This window comes from Ctenopharyngodon idella, chromosome 5, assembly GCF_019924925.1.
Source record: "Ctenopharyngodon idella isolate HZGC_01 chromosome 5, HZGC01, whole genome shotgun sequence".
NCBI lineage: Eukaryota > Metazoa > Chordata > Actinopteri > Cypriniformes > Xenocyprididae > Ctenopharyngodon > Ctenopharyngodon idella.
In genome coordinates this window covers 4,221,127-4,238,084 of record NC_067224.1, presented here as the reverse complement: position 1 = coordinate 4,238,084, position 16,958 = coordinate 4,221,127, and the positions used below count along the sequence as shown (strand labels likewise).

The 16,958-nt window shown below is 36.5% G+C and overlaps 1 protein-coding gene across 12 annotated transcripts in view; it reads right to left on the bottom strand.

Moving 5' to 3' along the window:
- zbtb20 (zinc finger and BTB domain containing 20) overlaps positions 1-16,958 on the bottom strand; it is an 83,168-nt gene that overhangs the window by 52,123 nt on the left and 14,087 nt on the right. Inside the window, exon 1 of one of the 12 annotated variants that reach the window (XM_051892511.1) lies at positions 11,163-12,043. The exons of the other annotated variants lie outside the window; for them this stretch is intronic. The gene's annotated coding sequence lies outside the window, so the exon portion shown is untranslated. Of the gene's footprint in view, positions 1-11,162; positions 12,044-16,958 lie in introns of those variants that run through there. 12 annotated transcript variants of the gene reach the window in all.

Sequence of the window (16,958 nt, the reverse complement as noted above, 5' to 3'; positions counted from 1 at the left end):
TGCAGTTTATGATAATATCAATACATTGCAGTGCTTGATTTTAACCACATTTTTGTTTACATTTGTACAGTACGAAATTTTGAAATTGTGTTTGATATTGGATCGCCACTTAACAATAAAATATTAATATAAACAGGCTACTATAAATACATTAGATGATCTGTCCAGCAACTTGTTTGACAAAACATCAAGTACTAATGACAGTGACCCCAATCCATCCACCATCATTCCAGCCAGATGCTGATTTTAAAAGACACTAATTTGATAGACACTCATTTTGATAGGCATTGTAGATCAACCTGATATTAAATTTGAAGCGGGCTGGTTGTTTCCAGGCGGGCCACCTCTCTGATCAGGGCCCCTGGAATCATCCTAACCTCGTTCAGCATCATGGATGAACAAATTCGTTTTTTTCCTACAATCAGACATTTACTCAAGCTGAAATAGCTCTATGTCTCTCAGTGATTGACCCTGATCCTGGATGTGTAACATTCTAACTTGAGGGACCAGGGTGTCACCATCTCTACACCGAGCAATTATTACATTTATTATGCCGATGGCAAAGAGGATGCATGCAACACCAGTCCCATTCACAAAGCACAACATATTCTAACAATAAAATTATCTTGTGGGAAAACAGCTTTTTATTATGTTTTACAAAAACATCCAAGTTGTGTCCCAAATGATGCACTGTACACTATGCACTTATACACTATGTACTCAATCGCTGTTAATTTATAAGGTTATTCTGTCATTCATCATCAGAGTCTGATGCTCCTCTCCCTCCGCTACGTAATTAAAGCTGCAACAGTTGAGTGCATGAAGTGTCCAACATTCCACTTCGTTTTTTCTGTTAATTAAGTGCATCATCCGGGTATTTAAAGTGCACTTTTTATTTTTGGAATTTTCAGTGTGAACACACTACTCACACTATTTATACTACAGAACGGCATAGAATAGTGCATAAGTACGTGAACTGACCCTTCGCCAGGAGTTTGATTGACAGGCGATCTAATCCACCATTTTGTCCGGCAAAGCAGTCAGGGGAGTTGAACTTGAAAAATGGTGTGTACTGATGTCTTTCCGCGATTGAAGAGAGATCGGCATGGCTTGTTGGACACAGCAACAGTAACTAAAGGAGGTGGGTATTTGCGAACGGTCAATTGGGACCTTGAGTCTAATAATCGCTTGCTAGTCAGCTTATATTTTCACATTTTCTGAAGAAAAATGTGTGTTCTTTGCTTGTGCAAAATAGTTTTTAGCACATTGCTATCGGGTTTTAGGGTGTTCTGGTAGTTGCTATAGTGCGTTTTAGGTATTTGCTTGCTGCCAAAAAAGCCCAGCATTTCAGCATTGGGATTGCGCAAACTGTGCATAATTTTACTCATTCCCGCAGATTTTGTGCTCACACCCAAAGTGCGCACACATAAAGCTGCCTCTCAGAACTAAATTTAGTTTTTTTTCACTGCTTATTGAGCTTAAACAGTCAAATACACACAAGGTAATGTCAAAATGCTGGTCTTGGCGAGTATTCACATAAACACAGTCAGTTATGTTTTAAGTGAACGTAAACAATTGAGAAATAAAACGCATGTGTAACAGTATAATGGATCTGTGCGTCAGGTCTTAAAGTGACAGCAGCCTAATATACCTGCTGCCAAATTATGAGATAATATTAAAAATATCTATATGGCATATTTTCCCCATAGTATCGATGTCAAAATTGTGGCCAGTGAAAATGCTGAGTGGCTAGTAACTTTGGAAATCCACTAGCCACAGTGGCTGCTGAGCAAAAAAAGTCAATGTCAAGCCCTGCATGTGATGCTAAGCAAACTATGTTGATTTGTGCTTTATTACAGATATTGTCACTTTCCATTTTTGCTTGTAAACTTTTTTTGTTATGAAGTTCATTTGTTGGGGCTTCATGCTACTATAACATTCTTTCTTTTATTTACGGATATGACATACACAGGCACGGACAAAAGACGGACATATGCATAGTGTAGCATTAAGTGGCCTTTTATTTGATAAATATTTTATGCAAGTATAGTTTTTTTTTTAATATAGTTTTAAGATTTGAAGTACACTGCAAGTTCACATTCAATACAATTAAATCCACTTCTTTTTCACAAGAAATCATTTCAGTCCAATCACTTAAACAAGTAATATCATACCTCTCGTTAATAAGCCGCACAATCATTCACGTTCATGCTATATATGATGCATATACGATACCATATACACGCCAAAGTTCTATACAATGATCATAGTTATGCTTTCCTTAGCCAGCAGTCCAGCATTGCCATGTGTTATTTTATAGACACCGTAGCTGTAATGTTGTTATTCATATCATCACCATCAAAATACTCATTAATTAACAACAGCATCATGGTAACAAGACCTCAGAAGGTGATGAATTAACGCTAATGTAGTCCACGATGCATACTGTACTGCATATATTGTGTGCACATCCTTTTGATCACCATCCACACTGCCAGAATATATGCATATGAATATAAATGGCAGAGAACAGAGGCCATGATCAAAGCCATGTTCTCGGTATAAACAAAAAGAAAAGGTGCTTTGTCTATACCATGCAGCATGACAAACAGTACAGACAACAATGAATACTTCATGCATATTGATACGGGCAGAGGAGGTAAACGCTTCCTGATAAACACGCACACACATGCGTGCAGAGAGACTTTAATAAAAGGAGCTCATTAGGGCGCGTAGTATGAAGATCTTTCAAAAGCTTTTTAGGGGTACATTAGATGTAACAGACATAAAAGCTTCACAAAACACTCCATTAGCCTCTCGAATATTTCATATATTTCGTGAAGCGTAACATTACATACTAAGTGGCCGCCCAATTTTTTGGTGGCCTTGATTTTGCAAGTTTTTTTTTTATGGATTTCAAAAAATTCTTCAGAAAAGAGTTCTAAGCCTTGAACCAAACCAACCAGCTCTGAAATGAATCACAACATGGCCAACGTGGATTTGGAGCAAAAAAGTATATGAAAATCAGAACAAAAGACAAGTCTGCATACTTTATTTTATTAGGGAAATAACTACTTACCCCATGAAGTATTGTGAAGGACATAATTGATTAAAAAATGACAGTACAATATAAAATGAGTCATTTATAGTCATTGATAATAAGTATAAAAAACAATATTATTTTATTAATATTTTTGCAAGTTTACCCTTGTGAAAAAGAAGTGCGCTTAATTATACTGAATGTGCACCTGTAGTGTACTTCAAATCTTAAAAATATATTAAAAAAACAACTTGCAGGTAATATAAATTAAATAAAAGGCCACTCCCACAAGGTAGTGTATGTACGTACACGTTCACGACTATGCACTTAAAAAGTGCACATTGTATTAGGATCAAATTTGTTACTACTTTATATTAAGTGTCTATCTACAATGCATGTTTTTACATTGTACTTATATTTAAAAATACCTGCATAAAATTACATCTGTAATTACGTCTATAATAATACTGTTGACCCTTCCCTTACCCTTTAAACAAACACTTAAACCTAACCATACCACCAAACCTGTCCCTAACCTTACCTGTATCCCACCTCAAGAGCAGCAAAATACGTGATGAACACAATTATTTTTTGGCATATAAAAATAAAGTGTGACCAAATTTAAAGTTTTACTTTCAAGTACAATTTAAATCATTGTTTTACTTTTTGTCGTGCTTTAAATAATTACACTTATTTTGATGAGTACAGTACATGTGCTTGATTGCAATTTTAATTGTAATGTGTTGTTCAATATTACATTTAAATTTCATTTTAAAATGTACTAAATTGCAACTTCATCATTACAAATGTGTAATTATAAATATATTTAAACACATAAAAGTTTAAATAGAAATGACATGCTTGTCTCAGTACTTTCGGAAGTACACTTTAACCATATTTCAAAAACAACAGAAGTAATTTTAAAATTACAAGTACTTTAGTCCTACTATAAGTGGGTCAAGAAAAGCACTCTAAAGTTCAGCTAATGGCATTTAATATAAAGTTAAACTAAAATATATTTTTATTTAATTGCAATTAACATGCAGTTAAGTGTCCGATTCGCACTTAAATATATTCTTTTAAAATATATTCTTTCCATAATAAGCACTCTTTTTAAAAGTGTGCTGCTGAAGAGTACTTCTTTTTTACAAGTGTTTAGCAAAATATTTAGATATAGGTCTATACAAACAGAGTAGTTTGAGAGTGTAGCGAGAATGACTCAAATGTATCATTTGCTTTCACTGTTGTTTTTTAACACATAATTTGCATAAAATGGAAGTAACATTTGGGACTTCAACAGAGGCATAGGCTGTATCATTACTTAACCTCAGAGCTCAATGTAGGTCTGTCTTAAATGGATGATGTTGTTACATTAGAGTATAATTTCTGTGCCACTAGCTTAGCATAACAACTTCAAAAATAATGACTGTTTTCATACAGGTTTCCTGAACAACCCCTGGTCAGTCAAACAGCCTTAAACACATGCCATGTTTCAACACCAGGCTGGTAGGAAGAGTTAAACGAAACAATGTTTTAAAAGCGTCACAGAGCCACAGTGTTTGTAGTTGTCTCTGCATATTAAGAGTGTATAGAAGAAAGTATTTTAAAAGCAAATTACACTATTAAATGATGGGACTTTTTTTTAGCAGAACCTACTGTTGCGATACATTAGTCACTTCCACCATCGGGCTGAACGGTTCTAAGAATGGTAAGGAACGGTTACAGTTAAATTTCTCACTTAAGCTTGGTTCGGCACATTACAAACCGTTCTCGGCCTGGAGTTCTGAGTTGAACCGTGCTGGTGGAATGCATGTAGTGATATTGCCACTCAGGGTTGGTCACTGGCTGACTACCAGTTTCTCTGTAGCTGGCCAAGCAAACTACTTGAGCAAAGTAAACACAAATTAATAATAGAAATATCTGATCATCCTCTATAAAGCGGTCGCTATTTACATCTCACACCGTCTGTAAACGCCTGCGTTACCAAAGCATTGACTGACGCATTTGTATTACATTCCAAAGAGCTCCATTATCAGCCCCACTGTGGAAAATAATCCGTATCGCAATGGAATGGTTAAGCCATTTTTTCCCAACCACTGTGCTGCGGCACAATAGTGTGCTGTGACAGGTTGTCAGGTATGCCGTGGAATATGACCAAATTCCAAAAAAGTATGTAAAAGTAAATGCTACAAATAAGAATATATCATCGTGCTGTTAGGCCGAAACCTCATATCTCTTTTGTCATTTTTGTTTTATAAAAAAATGTATATTGGTCATCCTTTACATCTGTATGTGGGTTTTACAAATATTTAACCAATAAAAAGCATTTAAAAGAGGTTGTGACTAAACCTCGTTACTCCATTGGCTCCTCAAACTGTCAGTCAAATGTCATAACTCCGCCCCACCTCCATTTAAAATGTGCCGCGCACAGTTTTTGGAGATCTCTGCTTGTTTGCAGTGCAAGGGTAAATAAAGAAATTATGTTTGAATAAGTACATCGTTTTTTTTACTCAAGAAAAACTGTCCATAAAGGCTAAGTTTTTTTTTTTGTATTTAAAGAGCTGAGAATCTAGTTGAAGCAAATATACTGTTTTAAACATCCTGTGCTTCATGTTTTTTATTATGAGATTTTGATCATGAGATTCCAACAAGAAAACTGAGCACCCATATAGCTACAATAAACTTTATATCCTGTACGCTGATGAAAACGTAATGCGGTTACTGCCTCAGATGCGGCTGAGTGACAAAATATATCCGAATTCGCTGGTCTAAAACCTCGTAACTCCATTTGAGCTTGATTTTTATAAAATGTTAATATTATGACACATGCAAATGTCTGACCATAGCTATATTAAGCCACAATACCAACTCTGATGACAGTGTTTAATTAAATACGAGGTATCCTCCTGACAGCGATGATATGTAAATTTGTTATTTTTATCATCACCAACAACAAACATCATACTATGAGCTTATTGTGTTCCTATCTGACTTAAGCTCAAGTTTTACATTAAATGTGAATACTACGTTTAATATAATATCTAGTTTTAATATGCCATTTGAAGCAATGCATGTTTGTGCAATTTTGTTATATTTTTATATAGTGGTGTGCCATGAGCTTTTTTTACTTATCAAAACTGTTTTTTACTTATCAAAACAGCTATTTATGCTCACGGAAAGGTTCTCATCATGGGATCATCTTAAGGATTTAGTTTTAATTAAATAATTTCGTTTTAATTAATTTTTTATCACATTTTATGAATTAAACAGCTTGTAATTGCTAGAAAAAATTGAATTAACCCATTAAATATTAAAGTATTATGCAATGATTTAGACATTTCTCCTTATATAGAACCATTCTGGCAAAGTGTTCTTTAAAATTGAGTCAAGAACCCTTGGGTTCTATATAGAACCCCACTGAATCTTTTTCTAAAAGTATACACCATGCAATGACATCATTTCTGGAACTCCGGGACACACTGGTGATCTAAGTTTTGTAATTTCTCTCATAAACACTGCCTGAAATATTATAAACCTTTAGAGTGATCTGAGGTGAAATTAGGTAACAAAAGTGCAAGGAACCTGAACGTCAAGAATTCCTCCCAGAGATCACCCCACACACACACACATGGGCGGGTGGGCAGCCATTCCCCTCCTTCCTGCCTGGCCCACAGTGGGTGCACAGCAGCCGCCTGCTACCTGCCCAGAATTCTAATCAGTCCAGGGGTCTGTCTGTCCCCCCGCCTTCCCCTGTCTCACTTATTCTCTCCCTCAGACTCGCTCCACCCACTCGCTCACCCCTCCGTCTCCCGCCCTGCCTCTTTCTCTGCCTTGGACGAAAGGGGCCGATGATCCTTCAAAATTAATTAGATCCCTCCCCACCCCCTTTTTCCGGAAAAAAAAAAAAAAAAAAACCTCCACCATAAGCACCCCCTTCACCGCCCTTGTTTTCCCTCTCCCAAAAATCTCTAATCTTAGGAGGGAATCTTCTCTGAAATTTATGACAAAAAAACTGCTGAGAGCCTACAGGAAACGTTTTCTGTGTGTTCTGTCACTGTCGCTCTGTGGCTCTATACGTCTGTCACTCAGTAACACAAACTGTCGATACGTCCCTAGAGGTCAGTTTGTCTGGAAGACGCTCAGACGGCTGTGCCCTGCTGCGTTGACAAAGAGCACAGGGTGACTGAGACGAAAGAAAAGAATAATAACGCAGATGACGGACAGGCAGAGAGAAAAAGTAAGAAAGGAGCCGAAATCCAGGTTAATCAGAGACGCTTTTTAATGAGGCGGCCATCTCATAAAGCATGCAGTGTGGTGACTGGAAATCATTTTTATCAGGGATGGGGGGAGATGGGGGGAAAACAAAGAGAGAGGCAAGGCAAGAAAAAGGTGAGGGTGGGGTGTCGGGCAGAGAGAAGGAGGGAGGGGGTTTCTGGGAAAGGATGTCAAGCATCTGAATAATATAAATCTCAAATATGCAAATGTGACTTACAATGCTCGGCATTCACACATTGTCCTTTGCCTCTGAGCCTGGTCTTTAATGGCACACAGCAGAAACAATAAGAGTGAGAGGTGGTGCTGAGAATTTATTTATAACGCTACCAAACTGTATTCGTATATAAAACCAACATAAATATATTAATGATGCTGAATGGTACACTGACCTGCTTTCCTTTTCAAATACTAAGTGCTTTTTGATGTCTCTGTGTCCATGCTGTTTGTTTATAGGTGTCAATAGCCGGCATCACAAGTGTCAGAATGCCATATCGCTCTCGGTGAAAGTAGGTTTAAAAACCACAAAAAATAACTTAGAAGGAAGCAAGAAAGGAACAAGGCAAGAAAATGAAACTGGCAGTGTCTATCTTGCCTAGATTTATGGACAAGAATAATTCAGATTCAATGAATCACTGATACTCTGTGTGACATACTTTTTCCTTGCTTGTATGTTTTAGCCAAGGTCAAAATCACAAAATGTCCTTACTACACACATGCAACAAATCTTGATATTCCAAAAAATGTTGTTTTCTCTATAAAGGAAATCCACTGAATGCAGAATTAAAACATGCTAATTATTATAAGATCGATCAGTCAGGCGATCTTTTGAGAATTGCACCGGCCAATTACTGTGCTTGACCTAGTGTCAGTCCAATAGCCTCGTTTATTGATCATTAACATTTTCTATTATTCTGTGAGTAATAAAAAAATAAGTGTTTATGCAAATTCAGTTATTAGTTCTTAATTGCTGACAATGAATCGCAGGGCTCAAAACTCTGAGACCACATTGAAACTCTTGATCCAAAATCTTATGTTAACCTAAAAAATAAACAGTAATTTAACATTGACATTAAATGATTGTACGCTATTAGTTACTAAGCTAATTTTTTGACAACATGGATCTTCAGACTTTGCACAAACTTGTGGAGCTTGAGTGCATCCTGTCATTAAAGCACAAGGAGGAAATGCCAAACACTGAGAAACTGTGAAATTGTTAGGCAATATAATTTGTAATGAAAATATTAGGGTGCTCTCAGACGTTTGGAACTCATAAGGGCGTTACACTGGCCATCATTCAACCTGATCTTTAATCAGTTTAAAAAAAAAAAAAAATAGGTCAAACACTGTTTTATAGGGTTGATGCAAAAAGATGTAAGTGAAACCAACCAGGGGTGCGTTTCCCGTACAACGACGTAACTCACTGCTTCACTACCACAGTACGATGCATCGTTGAACAAATCAACTAGCTAGTCACGACTGTTTCCCAAAACCATATCGTCGCAAACTTGTCGTTCAGCCACGTTGGTGAATGATCTCATGCAGGTGGTGGAGTAATAACTTCTTTAAATGAATCCGTTTGAGATCTAATTAATGCTAGATTTTTTGCTATAAATTACGGACGTGGCATCTGAGAACTAATTCTCATTTTTCTCAGTTATTTTGCTTTATTTCCAGATTCAATCATAGGCTCGTTCTTATGTACGAGAGCACGTACGCACGTGCACTCTTCAAAAACGGTGCTTAAAATATGTAAATGACATTTGTATATCTTCGAAATAAAAGATATACATTGTATTTAATGTCATCTTGCTTATTTTGCTCGATAATGATTTATTAAGTCCACATGTCATAAAAACAAGAAACTAGGGATGCACCGATATGAAAATTTTGTCCGATGCCAATAATTCTTTATATTTGAAAGCCGATAACCGATATATTGGCTGATAAATCTAAAATATTTTTTTGGTATCATTTTTGAGAGCCTGATTACAAAAACAAAAGTTTCACCATTAAAAGCCATGTCCCAAGCACACAATTATAATGTTCTCATTATAATTTTATGTAGCGTATATTCCAGACTTGCGCTGCACGTGTTGCACTTAACTGTATTTTTCTTTTTGAAGTGATTTCAATCATATTTCATATTTCAAGAAACTATGCTTCTAAACCACAGCGCGAGAGGTTTCATTCCAACCACACAAGTTTGCGATGCAGTTTACGAATGTTCATTTGAACTATGGTTTCGGGAAACACCAAATCGTTGAACTATGTTAGTAACGACGGACCATGCGATGTTAGTTGGCTAACAATGCTTTTGGGAACCGCACCCCAGATAGCAGATTTTCAACCAGCTTTCTCATTCATTCTCCATTTCATTCCTAAGCATTCATCTCTTAATCCAGTCAACAGTACACTGTCAGAAAAATGTGCACAAATGGGACCTTTAGGGGTACAGCAGCTTTTCACTGAGGCAGTACCCTTAAAGGGACATCTCTGTACCCCTAAAAGGAGCATATTAGTACCTTAAGGGTACATATTAGCTATTAACCTTCGCCTTTTAGGGGTAAATAAGGTACACAGGTATCCCTTTAAGGTACTGCCCCAGTGACAAGATGTTGTACCCCTAAAGGTACAATTTTTGCACTTTTTTTTTTTCTGACAGCATATAAACAACTGCATAACCAATCCTTCAATTGCAATACTCGTATCACAAAACAGCCCTGTAAAACTCGACTTTTCTGCACTTTAAAATTAGACAATAATATGCCATAAAAACATCCTTGATAAAAGAATAACTAAATGATCAATCAATCTCAGGATTTAATTACCTTTGCTCCAATTGCGTGAACCCTACAGGCAGGTGTGCATTAAAAACACCTACACAGCGCATCAGTTGTAAAAAGCAAATGCTGTTGCTGTTTGTGGAAAACAATAACTACATACATTAAGAAATATTGCATTGTTCATTTATTATATTTACTGGTAAGAAGAGGTGACATTTACATCAAAAAAAGATTTATATCCCAAAAACAGCCAGAGAGAGGTCTCTTGAAATGGCTCCCCATGTTTCTTAGTAAATCTGAAATCAACACACACACACACACACACACACACACACACACACACACACACACACACACTCACTCACTCACACACACACACACTCACATTCATCATGAGATATTAGTAACACTGGCTGCACACACACTCTGTCGAGGTCTGTCGAGGTGATGGTAAACTCTGCCTTAGGTTAGAGGAGTAAATTATGTTAGCATATAAATGCAGACCAGACTGCATGAGAATACACAAAGACAGACAGTCCTAATGAATAAAATATCACTTTTGTCTTTTCTTTCTTTTTTTTTCTTTTCTTTTTTTTGTTCATGATTTTGTGCAATACAAACATTCCTAAGCAAGCTAAAACAACGGACTGTTACCAGTCGCCGAATGAGATGACAAAATATGTGCCGTCCTCCTGGCGGCATTCATCATTTATTTATTTATTTATTTAGCTAGCTAGCATTCATTTTGAGTTGAATAGGCGGCTTCACTAAATGTAGAGCAACTGCTTTTGGGAACCCTTTTAACGCGCAACAAATGCACAAATTGAGTACAGGACGCACATTAATGGAGCAAAAAAAAAAAAAAAAAAAAAAATTAAAACAGTTTGTGATTGTTTGAGGAGAAAGTCTTTTGCTTTTTATTCCATTCAAATGCAAAACGTGAGAAGCAGAATTCCTACATGCATAGACCTTTAAAACAAGAATATCATTCGTTTCTAAAGCACACAAATAATGCTGTAAACAAATGTGGCGAAAAAACAACAAGCCATGTTAAACATCCTGACCTGTTCAGACTGATCCCCAGTGAGCGTGTGTGGCGACTCCTTGTGCATTTTAGATGCACAAAATGCGTTTGCTGATTTACATGAAAACCAACAATTTTTTTTTTGACATGCTCTTCAACCTTCCACTGCTCTGCCGTCTGATTTCTCAAATGTGATTCCGGCACGTGAAAAACAAGGAAGTGAAATACAGAGAGTCGAATGCTCTGCACTTCCTTTACAACAACACACCAGGCCTGACCTAAAACGACCCCACGCTCTTCAGGCAAAGTGCCAAGAAAGTCTTCCGGAGAGAAGCTTAAATTGCGTGTTTATGGCCTATTGCCATCTAATCATAAAGTTACGCATGTTCCTGCTTTATCTGAAGCTCTTCTTCTTGTTTTGCTGTCAAATTAGTCCTACTCTTCTGTATTATAATATAGTTTGTCATTATGCAGACTTTAGGATTTGGTTTTTTTTTTACTGTGTACCAAACAATCACTTGACCCTTCTTTTGGTGAAACACAATATGGTTTTTATTTTTGTCAAAAAAACAAAACAAAAAAAAAAACGTGGTTTTAATTTGTTTTGTTCATTTTTGTTTCTGAATATTGCAAAAGGTAAATGGCACTTCTGAGTCACAGCTTATTAAAAATAAAATTTCTCCTGCTTTTGTGCAAACTACTGCTAATTGGGTTACCAGTTACTGGTATTCAATCAAATGCCATAAATACTCATTAACAGCATATAGACCCACCATAGGGAGTCTCTGAAAGTCCAACCAGTCCAGGTTTTGTATCAATAATAAGGTTATTTTGCTTTATTTTAAAAATTATTACTATAAAAGCACTACACTCTAAAAAATGCTGGGTTAAAAACAACCCACATTGGGCTGAAAATGGAGAAAACCCAGCGGTTGGGTTAAATGTTTGCCTAACCTGCTGGGTAGTTTTATTTAACTCAAATATTGCTTAAAAATTACTATATTGCTTGCTTAAAATGAACCCAAAATATGCTGAAAATTAACATTTATTAATATGTGTAATATTAATATAAATGAACAAGTTTAATGAATAATAATTAAACAATAAAAAAAATATTAAATTGCTTATTAATAAATCTTCACCTTTTGATTATTATTGTTGCCTCTAGTAATTATGTGTCTGATTTTTAATTTCCAACCATTTTGGGTTCATTTTAAGTCCGACATATAGTAATTTTTAATCAATAGTTGGGTTAAATAAAACTGCCCAGCACATTGGGCAAACATTTAATCCAATCGCTGGGTTAGTCCATTTTCAACCCAACTTGGGTTGTTTTTAACCCAGCATTTTTTAGAGTGTAGAGTACACCGTGATCACATAACTTGCTCTGTTGATGTTTTATCATGTTTGCTGTGATTCAGTGCATATAGAGAATTACGTGTGCAAATATATTATATTGAAATTGCAGGCTCTTATGTTTTGTTTCCCTTTTTTTTTTTTTTTTTTTTTTTTTGTTGCTCTATGAAAAGGTCTAAATTGTGCAGATGTCCTGCATAATGTTCCCATTTTTGGGTAAACAATGTGCAATTGATTCAATAGGTCCTTCTTACATATCAGTGATATTGGCATCTTGAGATTTTACTTCTTGACATGCTTTAGTGAAATATGACGCATATTTTCCAAATAACACATTTAAGTACACTTAAGAAAATCCTTTTGAATAAATATCGACTGCATCATGCACTTGGGAAATAATTGTAATTCCATACCATTTGCCCCCTTCGTTAAAGTGTAAATCCCTATGTTAATTTATATCACTCATTATGCTTTTTTTCCCCATTCAAAGGCAACTCTTCAGTCATTTCTATTAACTATAGCTCTATTGCATTATATTTGGTGTAAAATTGTAAAAGGAAAAAAAAGGAGAGAAAAAGAGCCCTGTGACAGGCATTTTTCTATGCCGATTTAACTGAATATATCACAAAGATATTTTCAAGATGGACCATTTGACTGTTCATGTGACGGTCTTCAAAATTATTCGAACCCTGGAGCAGATATTGGTACAATTACAGTCTTATCATGTTGGTACAGATGTCCATGGCAACTGGCAAATTAAAAAAAAAATCAAATCATGAGCAAAAGGGGGATAGCCAGTAGAAACAGGAAGTCATGAGAATCCTAAAAAAGATCAGAGTGGCGATACACCCACTAGTGCTTCAGTTCACACTCGACTCCCAATCTGCAACGTCAGACCCTCTCTGCATGGCATCAATGGGGAATGTGAAGGTTTTAGTTGTGTATGGCTGTTTTGCATTGTAATGTCAGAGCAAACACACTTCAGCCTATAAAAATGGACTCTGAATTCAGCCTGCTTCACCAAAGCTGGTCTTCATTACTATGGGCTTAGGACATTGTAAACTGTAGTTTAAGCAGACGCCATATTTCTCTGTCTTCTGGATGTTATTACAGACCGACTGTAACAACAGCAATCAGCATTTTCTAATCAATGGATGGTGATCCGAAATAGCTAAATAGCCTAATTTATAACATTAAAGGGGACATGAACTGCATTTTTTATTTTATTTTATAATGTTCTCTGAGGTCCACTTATAATGTTATCAAGATTTTTACACCAAAAACATCCCAATGTCGAAGTAATAATCTATTTTCTATCCTGGTTTTGACCCTCTGTTTCGAACACTCCATTTTGATAGGCGTGCCGCATTCAAGACTAAACGCCCACTGCAATGATTGGGTTTTTGCATATTAAAATAATTTTCAACGTCTCTGCCATTACACATGTGGAATTGTTTTAAAAATATTTGATATTGAAAAATATCTTGTTACATAGTTGAAACATTTGCCAACAATGTGAAACATTTATGCAAATTACATATGCTTTATAAGTCTTGGTTGTAAATAAAGTTTAAGTATTTGGAGTTACCACAGTTATAATTGACAAAGGATGACTTGCGGCATTTTGTGTAAATGTAATTATGATCGAATGTACCACTGATTGTCACTATTGCTCTTATAGGCTATTTATAGTTCATCCTTTTCGATAAAGTGAAAAATGTATACATGGTAATTTGCAGTGTCATGTTTTAAATAAAATGAAATGTGTTGCAATGTCTTTCTGATGAAAAAAAAAGTAAAGCTTTTATTCAGGATTACAATGAATATCTTTGATCAAAACAATAACAAAAGCAGCGTTCTCTACGTACTTTCTTCTGTATCCGATAATCCAACGCATTAACCCCATAAATGCCAAAACAAAGGAAAGAACAGAAAATCACAACATGCCTGTTCACACCAAGAACAATAACTATAAAGATAACGATAAAGATATTGTTCTAAATATAAAAGAATAGCAGAGTCCACACCACAGATATAACGATAACGATATAGAGAAACGATATTGTTGGGATCACTTTCAGAACATTTTTTTTCACAGGTGTTGAATGATAAAACACTGACAGTGACAGCCAATCAGAACCCATTCTAATTTAAGACCTCGCACATTTAAAATGGCAGAAGATATTGCGAAAATTTGACATTTGGACATTGCATTACATAATCACGTTGGAAAGGTTACGTGTGACATAGGCGGAAGTACCAAGCAAGTGTTTACAAAGCAAACGACTAAGTGCAAAGACTAAGTCAAACGGCCTTTACAAAAAAAGGTAAAACAACACATATCGGATGATTTTGAAGTTGTAGGAGAAAATGAGATGGTTTTTCGACCCTACCGTGGTACTTCCGTCTACGTCACGTGTGACCTTTCCAACATGATTACGTAATGCATGGCGCATCACAGAGCAGTGCAACACGAGCATTTGTGGTAAAAAATTATATAAATTTTAATTTATTTTTTTTTTAAGAAAATTACCAATTGTTTCGCTAAATAAGACCCTTATTCCTCGTCTGGGATCGTGTAGAGCCCTTTGAAGCTGCACTGAAACTGACATTTGGACCTTCAACCCGTTGTACCCCAGTGAAGTCCACTATTTGGAGAAAGATCCTGGAATGTTTTCCTCAAAAACTTTAATTTTTTTTCAACTGAAGGAAAAAAAGACATAAACGTTTTGGATGACATGGGGGTGAGTAAATTATCAGAAAATTTTAATCCTCACTGCAAATCCAAATGACATCCAGCTCCATCTCTGTGGATCTAATGGGTGGAGGAATAGAGTTATGGGTATGGGTATGGTTGGACCTTCTAGCTCCACCCATTACGCCCAAATTACATCTAGAGAGGGGGGAGCTGGACTTCACGCTCCACCTATGGCTCAGTGAGCTGCCTCTTCTTAATATTGATATGTGCTATAAAAATAATGACAAAAAAATCAGCCTGAATAATAAGCACTGGAAAATAAACAGTACAGGCCAGAGTTACTAACAGTTTGCAACAGCGCAAACCCTCTTTTTGTGTTAAAAACACTACCGTCAGGAAAGACGCACAGTGAAAAATTAGCAATGAAAGGCGTGCCATGCACACAGTTATTTTTGCGGCTGACCTTATGTGCATTTGTTGAAGTTTCTCTTTCAAATGCAAAATTTATGGGAGGAGAGTATTTAAATAAATCAAGCAATATGATTTACTAAGGTTTCAATAGTAGTCAATTTACTGGTGTTTGCGCCATTATTTAGAGCTGAAAAAAACATGTTTTAACCCAAAAGCCGCTATACGCCACCCCTGTCAAAAATGAGATAATGATAATGAGCAAATGCTCTCCGCACATAGTATACATTCATCAAATACTTCATACTCACTTCGAATCCGCTAAATCCCAGCGCTAGCCCATTCAGAATACCAGTTCATTGGCAGAAACTGCTAAACGCCACTTCTCTTTAGGCTAAGGCCCTGTCCTAAATGGCACCCTAAACACTTGCAGTCTTCCTACGAGTCCGTGCTTTTGTGACGTGACGCCGCTTTGACTTACGGGAAGAAGTCTGCTGCGGAGCTCACTTCAGTGCGGGCTCTGCAAAACTGCGCATCGAGGGCACATATTGACCCCAAAGGGGGCGCTTGCCAACAGCCTTCTGAAACCTAAAATTGACAAACGGTCACGGACTTAACGGACACACGCACGCAGCAGCCATTGTAAGTCCACAAGACCAAAAGTGCATATGAAGTGTGCCATTTTGGACAGGGCCTAAGTTGCTCAAGATGCATCGGCGATCGCGTATGACATCAAAGCACCGCGAGAGCGATTCAAAAGCATAAGGAGTCGTTTGCTCTCCAATCGCTCTCGCGGTACTTTGATGTCATACGCCGATCGGTCTGCGCAGCGCTGGTGCATCTCAAACAAACCTTTTGTCAGCAAAAGCCTCTAAGTCCACAGAAGAACCAATTGGAAGATGCGAATCAAATCATATGATTTTAAGATGAATGACGGTATGCGTATGAGCCAGCTTTTAATTGCCGAGCTGCAAGTTTTTATCATGTTTTGTCCATTTTTACAATGACAGGATTTCGTGAGTAGCAAGTAAACACAGCAGTGTTACTATTGCTGCTGTAAAACTGACAGAAACTGACATTTTACTATGTCTTGTTCTCCAAAGAGGTGGACTCAGAGGTTTTTGCAAAAAAAGCACATATGGACTTCGCTGGTTTCGTGACAAAAGACAGTCAAATTTGTTAATTATCAATTAATTGACTAAAGTGACATTTTTGAAAATAAGGCATTTCAACAACTGACTAATAACCTTTTCATTGCCATTAGAGTGAACTTACTGAACCTAAACATAGGAGCATGTATATATATACAGTATATATTTATATATGTAAAATACAATCGATATTAGGGCTGTCAACCTTAATGTGTTAATGCAT